This window comes from Spinacia oleracea, chromosome 5 (assembly GCF_020520425.1).
Source record: "Spinacia oleracea cultivar Varoflay chromosome 5, BTI_SOV_V1, whole genome shotgun sequence".
In the NCBI taxonomy this organism is placed as follows: domain Eukaryota; kingdom Viridiplantae; phylum Streptophyta; class Magnoliopsida; order Caryophyllales; family Amaranthaceae; genus Spinacia; species Spinacia oleracea.
The window spans coordinates 45,300,033-45,314,230 of record NC_079491.1 but is presented as its reverse complement, the minus strand read 5'-3'; the positions used below and the strand labels follow the sequence as shown (position 1 = coordinate 45,314,230).

At 38.3% G+C, this 14,198-nt stretch overlaps 1 long non-coding RNA gene across 2 annotated transcripts; it reads right to left on the bottom strand.

The window, feature by feature from the left end:
* Positions 1–9,458: 9,458 nt before the first annotated feature.
* Positions 9,459–13,878, bottom strand: LOC110804374 (uncharacterized). Of its 2 annotated transcripts, none has more exons than XR_008921943.1 (6): positions 13,329–13,878; positions 11,952–12,006; positions 11,821–11,859; positions 11,481–11,645; positions 10,778–10,974; positions 9,459–9,685 (listed from the first exon to the last, which is right to left on the bottom strand). It is a non-coding gene; the product is annotated as an uncharacterized lncRNA (long non-coding RNA). The 2 variants fall into 2 exon arrangements; XR_008921944.1 differs by lacking the exon at positions 13,329–13,878 and adding an exon at positions 12,282–12,330.
* Between the last annotated feature and the right edge of the window lie 320 nt (positions 13,879–14,198).

Genomic DNA, 14,198 nt, shown 5'->3' with positions numbered 1-14,198 from the left:
CTGATATTTACGTGAAGAAAATTGTGTTTGGATGTGAATATTATGCTAAAGTTCAAGGGCAACCTATCCTAATGAGAAAGGATATCATAGCAGCCACTATCATTAATTGCTTACCTAACAAATTTCCATACCTAGAACTCAAGGAAAAGTTTAAAGACATGCATTCTGATAACGGAACTCCAAACTTGGCTAAGTATGGAACTTGGGATGGTAGATGGAAATATGATTCAGAAATTCTGACCACCATTATTGAAGCGGCAGAAAGTGGGTTTAGAGACGGTAAAATCGTAGGGAGTCATGTTGGGGATTCAGTTACAGAAGAACCTATGGGAATTAGTGTAAATAATGACCTAGAGGAAAATGATGTAGCTGTGGAGAATGAGAATGTAGGTGTTGAGGCAGAGAATCCTAACCCAGCGGCTCATGAGCCAACCATTGAGATCTCTAGTGATTCGGATGCAGAGCTCGAAAGTGAACAGGAGATGGCAAGTGAGCCTAATCAAGATGAAGACATGGGTGAAGATGCAAACCCTGAGGAAGACCCCGATGAAGACCCTGAAGAAGAGTTCGATAATCTTGAGATCTAAATTTCACTTCGCAAGTTTCAGGAGCAATGGATAGGCAAGAGGCCACAAATATTCTGAAGTCATAAATAGTTAATTAGCTCTTTTATGTTTTGAAGAATAAGTAGCAAAGCTACAACTGTTTAAGGTTTAAGTTTATTGAAGTTTGAAATATTCTTTATTATTTTCAAGGATGTAATAAACATCTATGGAGTTAGCAATAAAAGTTAAAGTTTTCAAAGAATTGTTCTTTATTCTATTTTGAGGATTCCATAATACCCCAACCTCTAGGTAGTACGTCATGGATTAATTTTTCTATTGGTTGCATACTCAGTGTGAATTGTGGATCAATTCAATTGACACAAAAATATTAAATGATTTGAGTACATAAAGGAAGTGAGGGTCAATCTAGACCCTCATGACCAATATGATTCAAATGTTATGCCTTATGTGCAGTGTGTGAATGTCTTTCGTGAATTATTGAGGATGATTACTTTTCAAGGATTATTGCATCTTGTAGACGATCGTTGCACCTTCGTAAACGATTGTCGTGCCTTTGTAAATGATGTGTATTAATGTGAACATTGTTGGTTGATGCGATCTTTATGGTCAATTCAAATATTAAATTGTATGGGATAACGTAAAGGTGATGTTTCAAACCTAAAGCAGGGTATACTAATTGCAGGTCGCGTTCTAGAATGGCCAACAACAATGATTTAGCTGCTGCGATTCGCCTCTTGGCGGAAAAGCTAACCCAGGAGAGGACTGAGCGCCCTGATTCTGCAGGGGAAATGTTTGAAAGACTTTCAAGGATAAGCCACCGTATTTCAAGGGGCAAGCAGATCCAACCTTCCTGGAAAAATGGATTAGGGAATTTGAGAAACTATTTGAGGCTGTGAGTTGCCCTGAGAGTATGAGAGTAAGTCAAGCTGTCCTTTACCTGAAAGATGAGGCCGACCTTTGGTGGAAGGAAAATGGAAATAGACTAAGTGCTGTTGAGGGATTCAATTGGGATTCATTCATAGTTTCCTTGAGGGGGAAGTTTTATCCTCCTTTTATGAGAAAGCAGAAAGCGCAGGAGTTCATCAACCTTAGGATGGGGAATATGACTATTGCTGAATACTATAGCAAGTTTATAGCTTTATCGAGGTTTGCACCTGAGGTTGTAGCTACACAGGAGCTGAAAGCTCAAAGGTTCGAGCAAGGGCTGACTGATGAAATTCAACTGGGATTAGGTGGGGAAACCTTTACATCCTTAGACATAGTGTATGGGAGAGCTGCTCATATTTATGGTCTGCAGTCTAGAAGGGACAAGAAAACTGTGGTAATTAGGGAAAAGAGAAAAGATTTTAATGCTGGGGGTAACCAAGAAAACTTTAAAAGGAATAGGAACGGAAATGGGAATGGAAATGGAAATTTCACTAGTAGAAAAAACCCTTATTGCAGCGGGCTTTTAGACCCCTGTTGCAGCGTACATCGTATGCTGCAACTGGGGGACCTGCAACAAGTCTGAACTTGTTGCAGCGTACAATGTTCGTGATATATGCGTTTTATATAGAGTTTTTACCCCCGTCCCTTAGTACTTTTTGATCTCAAATGAGCTCTTCGGAGCGATTTTTAGTACTAATGTGCTCCTTGTAGTGTGTTTGTAGTTTCAGGTTCATCATTGTAGGAATTAACATATTTTTGTGCATTTCCTACTTATTTGAATCAATACAAGAGATTATATACTTTCGAGAGCGCAAACATTGAGTTGGAAGAATTTTCATGCAAAGCGAATAGTGAAAGAAGTAGAAAACTGAATGTCGTCCACTCTTTTGATCATAACTCGAGTTATACAACTTCAAATGCAGCGATTCAAATTGGGTTTGATTCTACACTTCAAGAACTTTCCGACGAGTGGTCACTCGCCTAATTCCGACGAATAACGAAGGAGATATGCCGTTTTGAAGATAGAGGATCGTGCAGTTTCAACACGCGCCCGATCGGGCGGGCTTCGCCCGATCCTGATCGGGCGGTCATTCTGGGCGCTGTTCTGGGCATTTTGCAACCGCCCGATCGGGCGGAATTTCGCCCGATCGGGTCGACTATCGAGCACATCGCCCGATCGGGCGAAGCGTCGCCCGATCGGGCGACGCCAACCTCCAGCGTATTTCGCGAGTTTTTATTTCCGATTTTGGGCTCTATTTTGGGCAAACTATAAATACTAGCCCCTTATATTTTTAGTGACATCTTTTATCTATTTTTCTAATTACTTAGTCTATTTTAGTTCTCTCTATTTTCTCCAAACACTTAGTTTTAATTTTAATCAAAGATTCAAGCTTTATTATTCCATTGTCCTTTAATTCGGTATTATTTCTTGCTCTAATTTAATTCATTGCTTTAATCATGTTTTCCATTATGTTACTTGCGTTGTTATTTATTATCATGAGTGAGTAGTTTAATTTCTAGGGTTTAGGGGATCCATGAATGCATGATTGGGATTATATGTGGACTTGATTATTGATTAATTGATTATAATTTCTATAGCCTATTCTTATTGCTCGTCAATTCTGTTCGGCCGGACTATTTTGATTTGAGTTTGATTAACCTTAGATTATGCGCCGAGAGGTATAAATCTGATGTTTTTGGTCTGTGGCTATTAGATAGGAATTATTTCTAGTATGTAGCGAGAGCCCGCTAGTTGTTCTATCCTAAGGAATTCATAAGATTCGAGAGATGCATGTTTTCCTAGTTATGATTGTTAATTGATTGTTATTGTCCGTTTTCCAATCCAAATCTGTATTTATGGTGAACCGCTGCCCTAGATTCCCTTAATATTGTTAATTTTCGGCTTGATTATTTGCTTTAGTTTAATACACAAACCAATCCAATTCTTGTTACCAGTAGTCTAGATTTGTCTTTTGATTGTGGAAAGAACACTGTTTCCCCGTGGATACGATCCTGACTTCCCTTTCTACCTAGCTAGTGATTTTAGGTTTATCTTTGATTAGGTGATACGACTTTAGCCTGTCAAATTTTGGCGCCGTTGCCGGGGAAACGGTTTAATTTTCCGCTACTAATTTTATGATCTAGATTATTTTCTTGAGTCTCATAGAACTTCCTGTTCTTTGAGACCATGTATATATTTTATTTTCTTTAGTTTATTTTTTTATTTTTTTATTATTTTTAATTTTTAATTATTTTTAATTTTTTTTTTCCCCTGAAAAAAATGGATTATTATTCTTTCCCTCAATTCTTAAATGAGCCTTTTTGGGTGTATTTCGATAGGCTAAATGATTTTATTGGTTACCACAATTTTAATCTTTGGGATTCTTGTGGTTTTGCTTATGGTGGTTTAAATGAGTATACAAGGAATGTGATAGAAAGTAGATTTAATGGTGATTTTCGAGCCTTGTCTTTGGATGATATGTGGGATTACTATATGTGGTTTGCAAGGGATTTGTATGAGCGTGAAATGGCGATTCATGTTACATGTGCTAATCCAAATTATGAGCATAATCTACATGTTTCTACCCCCTCTCCCTTGAATGCTTGTTATAATGAGGTGCATTCTAATGTTTATGATAATCATGTATATTCTAACGACTTATCTAACCCTTGCATGGATATCAATGTTTTGCCTCATGATTCCACTGTTGCTTCTCCCGTGTATTATTGTGAACCCTTGCTCAATCCTATTCAACCCGAATCAGAAAGCAGAGATAGCTTCTTAGAGGAATTAAGAAGATTAAACTCTGAGATTGAGATTCAGTGTACTAGATCTCAAGAGGCTACTAATGAGATTATTAAAGCTAGTAAGGCTACTCTTGAGAGATTTAGAAAAGTTCAAGAAATTATTGAAAATAATGATTCGAGTTGTGTTGGGGATGGGGGTCAACTGAGTGAACCCATAGGCAACCAAGAGTGGGAGGAGCTTATAACAGAGGCTGAGGATGAGTGGGAGGATGATGATTTGACTGTTGGATCAATGGATGAAGGATTTGTTGAAACTGAAAAGCCATATGTCATAGAGCAAGTCCATGAGGAAGTTGAAGTTGATAAAACCCTTGTTGTTGTGTCAACCCCTACCCCTCATATTCCAAGTCCAAGAAGGGTTATTCTTAGCCCCAGTTACACCGTCTCACTCCCCTTCTCTTTCCCCATAAAACCTTTACTTGAGGATCTTCCTCCTCCCCATGAAAATCAAAAGCCCAATGACCCAATAGAGTATGTTCCTCTTTGTGAATCTTTCGCAGGTACTTACAATACTTAGAAAGAAGAGGTGGATGCTTTGAAGAGAGCTCTATATGGTGAAGAGCCTATCCACCATGAATTCCAAAACACAGAGAGAGCTATTTCATTGATCATTGAGGTTGAAGAATCAATAGTCCGTAAAAACAACTTCCATAAGGAGAGTATGCCTACTTTCTCTTTTCCTTCCTTTTCTTATTCTTCTTTTATTGTTGTTTTTTCTTTTTGTTCTTCTTCCTTTAGGCATCCTACTCCTTACTGGCATAGAGTTCATTCGGACTTTATGCAAATGTTGTTGTTGATTATCGTGCATGTCTTGTTGCACGAAAGTTGTGCGAGTGCGCATGACAAGCTTCTGCGCTCTTTCGTTGGTTATTTACTAACCAATCTCTTTGCGGGAGGCACGATTTGATGATGCTGAGACACGAAAGGCCGAAAGCTCGGTGAACGGTGGGCACCGTATTCATGATCGGGGTCGTGGTCTGTCACTTCCCGCGCCACATAGCTCATCCAAGGCAATTGATTCGACACCAGATGGCACCGTCTTTGGTGCCCCCATTCGATGAGTTGTCGTGGCTCTCATCCCCTTCCTTTCGTTGTCTGTACATAAACTGAGATTGTGTAATGGGGACATTGCATCAATCTAATAGGGGATGAGTATTTCACTATCCATTTATTGCTTTTCGTAGTGTATTTTCACTTTTGTTTGTGTGTTTTAGTATAATTTTTGAGCAAGTGTGTGTTTCATTGTAGTTTTTGGTGTTAGAGAGGTGAGAAGAGGGTATTTTACGGTTTGGACGTTTAATGCTGTGCAGGGCTAAGGCTCCAAGTTCGAAAAAGTTGAATTCAAGCTGAAACGGAGTAGTCTGCGTTTTGCCCGATCCGGATCGGGCGAGGAGCGCCCGATCGGGCGCGTGTCGATTCAAGGAAAATGTTGGAAAATCGCCCGAACGGGCGACGGTTGCCCGATCCACTCAAAGGGCGAGTCAAATGCCCGATCGGGCGAAATTCCGCCCGATCGGGCGGTTGGTGATGACGTCAGTTCGAGGGTTTGAGATGATTCTGGGTTGGAAATAGTCGAAGAAAATGGGCATTGCATTTCGCCCGATCCGGATCGGGCGAGGAGCGCCCGATCGGGCGCGCACAGACGCCCGATCGGGCGATCTGCTGCCCGATCGGGCGATTTGCGAATCAGCGACAAATAAGCCACGGGTTGCTCACTTTCCTCATGATACCCCTTGAGCCAATGAGGACATTGTCTGATTTAGCTTGGGGGGTGTTTCACTCACTTGTACATATTAGGTATGTTTTTCCTTTTATTTTTGCATTTACTTATTTTTGTGTGTTTATTTTGGTGTGTTTAATGTTTTCTAGAGTAGTTTATTGCTTTGAAAAAAATAAAAATACAAAAATACGTTCCGATGAATACAATATCATGCTTCCCTGTGCCCCTTGAACGAAAATTGTTTTGATTCTTGGTATTTGATGATGGGCAATGTAGATGTGTTAGCCATGATTTGATATTCGATTGCTTTGATGCCTTAACATGAGTCAACTCTGACTAACTATTTGTGAACTTGGTGCCTGACTAGTTGATTTGGTTAGGATGTGTGATAGCTTCCTGGTGTGTCATTGATTTTGAGTATTGATTTGCAACTATTAGTAGTGTTTTATGACTCATATACATGCACATTGTAGAGGACGAAGGCATTTTTCTATTTAGGTAGCCTTCAGATGAAATTAGATACATTTGTCCCCTCCTTTTCTACCCATGTTATTGCTTGTGCCCTTTTATTCGGTGACTAGCCATATTACAAGCCCATGAAAAACCCCATTGGTTACTAGTCCCAAGCCTAGCTTGGGGGAGCTAATAGTAGTGAGGTGACGGAGTTGTAATGTGCTACATTTTGAGCACAAAGTAGGTATTATAAAAGGAGTTCGTCTTATCATGTTTGTTGTTGAAAATGAGTTGAAAATGAAAAGAGATGAAAGAACAAAACAAATGTGAAGGTTTCTAAAAAGAAAGAAAAAAAAGAGAGATTGAAAAGGAAAAGAAAGAGAAAAATCTATTACTCTCATAAAAAAGTTCAAAGTGTTGTTTCAATCAAGTTCTGCAAATTCATATCCTTATGAGTGATTGGTTACAATTGTGAAAAAATGCAAGAAAGTATGGTGTTGGCTATTTGTTGTTTTGTCATGTGTTGAGTGGGAGATTATGGTCACTATGTTGATTGATCACGGTTTTTTTTAGGATTTATGCTCCCCAAAGCCAAGGCTTTAAAGCTCACATTATACCCAAATTTACCGCACCCTTACCTAAGCCTAACATTACAAGCTTTGAAGACCTTCCGACCTTTGTGCATAGAGTCGTACTTATGTGAAAATAGTTGTTTATCAATGCAAATTATGACATGACACATTTCAAGTCGACTACTAGGTTGAGTATATGTTTTTCTAGACACACGAGTGTTGTGAGTTTGGGAGGGCATTGTTCACTTATATGTTGGGAGGAGAGCGAACGGGTACATCTTTTATCCGCCACATAAATGAGTGACGAGTGTGTGAGCACTAGTCTTGAATTCCATTGTGCATTTGTGGTTCGCTTTGCGTGATGATTGTTAGGGAGGATTTGTGGTTGGTGGATTTGATTGGTTGACATTGATGCATGCTCGTTAGATTTTGCCTTGAATTATGTCTTTCGTTTTGAAATATGTTAGGGGTGAAGTTGATCTTGTATTCATCGATGATTTCCTTCCTTAGGGACAAGCAAGGATCTAGCTTGGGGGAGTTTGATATATGCGTTTTATATAGAGTTTTTACCCCCGTCCCTTAGTACTTTTTGATCTCAAATGAGCTATTCAGAGCGATTTTTAGTACTAATGTGCTCCTTGTAGTGTGTTTGTAGTTTCAGGTTCATCATTGTAGGAATTAACATATTTTTGAGCATTTCCTACTTATTTGAATCAATACAAGAGATTATATACTTTCGAGAGCGCAAACATTGAGTTGGAAGAATTTTCATGCAAAGCGAATAGTGAAAGAAGTAGAAAACTGAATGTCGTCCACTCTTTTGATCATAACTCGAGTTATACAACTTCAAATGCAGCGATTCAAATTGGGTTGGATTCTACACTTCAAGTGCTTTCCAACGAGTGGTCACTCGCCTAATTCCAACGAATAACGAAGGAGATATGCCGTTTTGAAGATAGAGGATCGTGCAGTTTCAACACGCGCCCGATCGGGCGGGCTTCGCCCGATCCGGATCGGGCGGTCATTCTGGGCGCTGTTCTGGGCATTTTGCAACCGCCCGATCGGGCGGAATTTCGCCCGATCGGGCCGACTATCGAGCACATCGCCCGATCGGGCGAAGCGTCGCCCGATCGGGCGACGCCAACCTCCAGCGTATTTCGCGAGTTTTTATTTCCGATTTTGGGCTCTATTTTGGGCAAACTATAAATACTAGCCCCTTATATTTTTAGTGACATCTTTTATCTATTTTTCTAATTACTTAGTCTATTTTAGTTCTCTCTATTTTCTCCAAACACTTAGTTTTAATTTTAATCAAAGATTCAAGCTTTATTATTCCATTGTCCTTTAATTCGGTATTATTTCTTGCTCTAATTTAATTCATTGCTTTAATCATGTTTTCCATTATGTTACTTGCGTTGTTATTTATTATCATGAGTGAGTAGTTTAATTTCTAGGGTTTAGGGGATCCATGAATGCATGATTGGGATTATATGTGGACTTGATTATTGATTAATTGATTATAATTTCTATAGCCTATTCTTATTGCTCGTCAATTCTGTTCGGCCGAACTATTTTGATTTGAGTTTGATTAACCTTAGATTATGCGCCGAGAGGTATAAATCTGATGTTTTTGGTCTGTGGCTATTAGATAGGAATTATTTCTAGTATGTAGCGAGAGCCCGCTAGTTGTTCTATCCTAAGGAATTCATAAGATTCGAGAGATGCATGTTTTCCTAGTTATGATTGTTAATTGATTGTTATTGTCCGTTTTCCAATCCAAATCTGTATTTATGGTGAACCGCTGCCCTAGATTCCCTTAATATTGTTAATTTTCGGCTTGATTATTTGCTTTAGTTTAATACACAAACCAATCCAATTCTTGTTACCAGTAGTCTAGATTTGTCTTTTGATTGTGGAAAGAACACTGTTTCCCCGTGGATACGATCCTGACTTCCCTTTCTACCTAGCTAGTGATTTTAGGTTTATCTTTGATTAGGTGATACGACTTTAGCCTGTCAGTTCGCTGCTAAAAGGGGTTTTTTTGCAGCGTACATATGTATGTACGCTGCAACAAGTGCCAAAAAATTGGCAAAAATTTGGACTTGTTGCAGCGTACATATATATGTACGCTGCAAAAGACTCAACTTTTTGCAGCGTACATTTATTTGTACGCTGCAACAAGTCTGGAATTTTGCGAAATTTTTTTCCCTTGTTGCAGCGTACAATATATATGTACGCTGCCTTGTTGCAGCGTACAATATATATGTACGCTGCAACAAAGCACTTTTGGCGGGAAAATTCTAATTTTGTTTAGGGATACCTAGAGTGCCTTGCACCAAATATAGAAACCTGTCAAAACAATAATAGAATAACGCAAGCTGTATAACAAATATAAAAACAACAACTGGAGTTTTGTATACTATATATCCCAAAACCAAAGTGCACATATTACATTTAAATATATGTTCCAATTTCAACATAAACATACATTTTAATATAAAATTTATTCTATAACAACTAAACCAACTCGATCAAGCGCGCTAAAACCAATAATAAATACTTGCTGGTAAAAAACTTAGCCCATTGCTCACGAACCACATCAAATTCCTCGCATAAGGCGCAATCCTCGGAGTGTAGACCTTTACAAAAACAGAAATTTAAATTAAACATTAGATTAAATACAAATTAAATATCACATTTTAACATTCAAGAAACTAATGACAATGTCCTAATAGTCTAAAATGAGTCCTTAGGTTCTTTAGTTCAAAGTTGGGAGCGAAAATGTCATTTTAGCCTAAATATGACCTATAACGGCCCAATGAGCCTTAATTGTGCGTAAATAGATTGGGAAGAGTCTTGGAAACTTAAAACTAAGCATATTAATCATGTAAAGGGTTTAAAATGACTCTTTAGGCTCGTTAGTTCAAAGTTGGGAGCGAAAATGTCTCATTTTAGCCTAATTATGACCTATAACGACAAAACAAGTCTCAAATGTGCATAAATAGATCGGATTGAGTCTTGGAAAGTTAAAACTAATCATATGAATCATGTAATAAGTTTGAAATGAGTTCTTAAGTTCGTTAGTTCAAAGTTGGGAGCGAAAATGTCATTTTAGCCTAAATATGACCTATAACAGCCAAACAAGTCTCAAATGTGCATAAATAGATTGGATTTAGTCTTGGAAACTTAAAACTAATCATATTAATCATGTAATAAGTTGGAAATGAGTCTTTAGGTTCGCTAGTTCAAAGTTGGGAACAAAAATGTCATTTTAGCCTAAATATGACCTATAACGGCCAAACAAGTCCCAAATGTGCATAAATAGATTGGATTGAGTCTTGGAAAGTTGAAATTATCATATGAATCATGTAGTAAGTTTTAAATGAGTTCTTAGGTTTGTAGTTCAAAGTTGGGAGCGTAAATGTCATTTTAGCCTAATTTCTCCCCCATTTTCTTCGTTGCGGCATTCTAGCAAAAACTGATACAATAACCTAAAGGCCCCATAACTTATAAGTTACTCCATTCCATTACATTCTAATCTAATCTAACTCTTTAATCTGCCCTTCTAATTATTCTATGCAAACCATAAATGATGTAATTTATATCGCATACCTGGAGAGTAACACTATATGCAAGGCACAAACAGATGACTAAAAGGAAAACAGACCAAATTTCAGATAACATAAAATAAGCCGTGTATGGGAGAGATAAAAGGAGAGAGAGAAGCATACACATATTATCCTTCTGATCCTGACCACTCACTTAAGCTCTTAGTAAACTGCTTCATTCCACGAGTTGAGCATTTATCTCCAATTGCCTTTTCAACAAAGCTAGTTACTATATTACTCTGGTCTTTGCCATCTACTGTCTCCTCTATTCTGACAGACCCATCTTCGGATTCACAACCGTCGTTGGCCATGAAATTCTCCTATTACCAAATGAATAGGCAGAAGACATAAAGAATGGTCAAAACTATAACAACTAATAACAAAATAAGAGAGTAGCTACTAGCCTGTAATAAAGCAAACCAAAGAGACCATTGCACATTGTGTGTGTGCCGGGGGGACGGAAAAAATAAGTCTGACCCTAGAAATTCTACCAGTAGCGGACTCAAACTGGATGTTGCCTTTGCTACTGTTTAACACGTAAATTTCATGCTAATATGTTACACGCCATAATCGAATATAAATTCATACAAGCGTGAGATTCACTCAAATTTTAGTATTGGAGATCTTTAAGAAAAACCAAGACTTGTGAATCATTTCAAGTTCTTTCGGATGCCAACCTAAAAATGACCCTAAATACAATTAGCCTAGTTAACTCCAGATAGCTTGCAAGATTAGTATCAAAGAAATGTCTGATTGGTGCATCGATCAGGAACTTTGTCAATAAAAACTCTACTGACAACATGAATAATGGATTTAACAAACTCACCCCAACTCAGGAGATTGATACTGAAATTCACCGGGCTAGTTATTTGAGTCACCTGAGTATCCAAATGAAACCTTGAACTAGGCTTTGCAGGACCTAAACCAATCATGTTCAGGAACCGATTACCTCTGCTTTCCTATGCCCTTGCATTTGCTGCGAGTCTCTGCTCTGGACAGCAAGGAAGCTATATAAGATGGCATTCATTTATAATACCAGTACACAAACCCAGATACCATAGTCATCAGAAATACACATTTAACATTTAACATTTACATTTAACATTGAACTACTGCCATCCAAAAAGAAGAAACATTTAACATACTAAAGTTATAGCTGAACCCACCTTTGTAAACCTAGCAACATCGCTTGGAAGCCCCACTTCCTACAAGGTGGAACATTGTTAGTACAATCAGTCACCAAAACAGAAAACTCAAGGAACAAATAAACTAGGCATGAGCAAGAAATTATGCTTACCCTTCTTCCATGAATGCATGCCTCGTTGCTGTTCACAGGAACCTTGGACGCCCATCTGTTTGTTCAATATCCAAAAAACATACATAAAGATCTGTCCCATGTAGCATTTCATTCTAGGTATTCATGGCTGCCAACTATTCTGATTCAGACTCAAGTTCTAAATTCTGAAAGAGGTAATTAAGACACTAGTTAATTAAAGGAGCCCCCTCACATCTTTCTTTTAGTTTGCAACAGTTAACTAACCAACTTAAACAGCAGCTGTGTAGTGTAATTATAGTAATATTAGTTAAGTATTAATTAAGAAAAAGATAGGTACAAAAAGGAACATACGCGCAAGATGTTGGTGGATTCCAAACAATTCCCGCAATCACCACTAACTGGAAAAAACCACAAGTAGAAAAAAAAGATGAATAAATCAAAGAGTGCACTTTGATACAGTACAGGGGTATTAATCTGTTACTTTGATAAACATGTTAAATCAACCAGAGTATGCAATTTTAGTAAACCTCTCTCCACGCCTAACATCAAGGCTCTTGCATACTTCATAGAACTCTGACAGTCTTTCAGCCTACAGTTAGAAACATTTGTTAAATAAACCAGAGTATGCAATTGGCCAACTGTTCAGCAAATCATCTTAGGCACTCAACACAGACATGTGTCCCTTCTCTACAATATATGTCGAGAGCCCTGAGTGCATCACTTCATTGCATCTCAAATTAGTTGAAAGCCAAGGTTTCATCGTAACTGTGACAAATTTCATTTGAAAATCACCAAAAAACGCATAATAAAAGGAGAATTCGGAACCCTAACTCAGGAATTTAATTCAAAAATTACCAAACTATGAAAGTTTAGAAATTTAGAAAACAAAATTTAGAAATAATGGAATTATTAAAGTGAAAGATTAAAGAAATAATGGAATTATGAAAGTTTAGAAATAAAATTATGAAAGTGAAAGCCGAGATTTCATCGTAATTGTGACAAATTTCATTTGAAAATCACTAAAACGCATAATAAAAGGAGATTCGGAACCCTAACTCAGGAATTTAATTCAAAAATTACCAAACAAAATCAAAAACAAAATTTAGAAATAATGGAATTATGAAAGTGAAAGATTAAAGAAACAGGCAAATTGACCATCCTAATCTCGATATTCCGACAGCAACATTAGCAGGAACACCCCCCCAACTTTAGCAAATACAGATGCATCAACAAGCAACTAATTCAATACAACATCACATCAAATTTTCACAGAAACTATACATCTTCATATAATGCAACGAGGCATCAAATCAAATTAAACCAATAAAGTTTATTAATCAATAAATTGAATAAGAACTAAAGTAAAGTAACACAAATTCAGGAACAAAATTAAATTACCAGCGGAGGAAACGCGCGAGGTTCATAATCATGGAGCTTAATCTTCGGGTATCGAAGATTGCTATCCTCAACTGCTGAAGAAGATTCGGATGTGTCGACAACCACCGCGCTTTGTCGGGCCTTCACTCACGCCACTGCTGTGGAGTGGTGCTCTACCGCCGATATGAAAATCCCTAACTCCCAAATCCCCAATTCAATTCACAAACCCTAATTTTCCGAGAAGCAGAGGAGAGAGAAAAAACACAGAGGGAAGAAGAAAGGGGGCCAGCGAGGAAGATCAAAGAAGAAGAAGGGGCAAGGTCTGCGGTGTTTCTTGTACAGCTGAGGGAAGATCTAAGAAGAACGGCCAGGTCTGCCGTGCGCGCGGGCTGAAATTTTCAAAGTGGAAAAAGACCCACCGTCGAGGAGGCGAGGAAAGAGACCACCGGATACTGGCGAGGAGGCGAGAACCACCGGCGACTGGCGAGACGCAGGGAAAGCTGAGGGAAGAAGAAGGGAGTTGAGCGCGAGATTGCTATGAAATTCAATTAAAGTTGGTCTAGAATTTTGAGATGATATGTTGGTCTGAATAACCAAACTATGTAGCAGCGAATTTTTTTTACAGCATGTTATTACAGGGGGCTTTTACACCGTACGCTGCAAAATAACGGGTTATTGCAGGGGGCTTTTACAACGTACGCTGTAACAAACTCTTTTGCATGGGGAAATTAAATTTGTACGCTGCAACAACCCTTTAAAGGGTTTGACCCGCGTTGACCTACTGGTTGTTGAAGCGTATTAATACATGTACGCTGCAACAAGGGGGGTGCAACAAGGGTTTTTTCTACTAGTGTGAGTCTTGAAAAGTTAAAAATAATCATATGAATCATG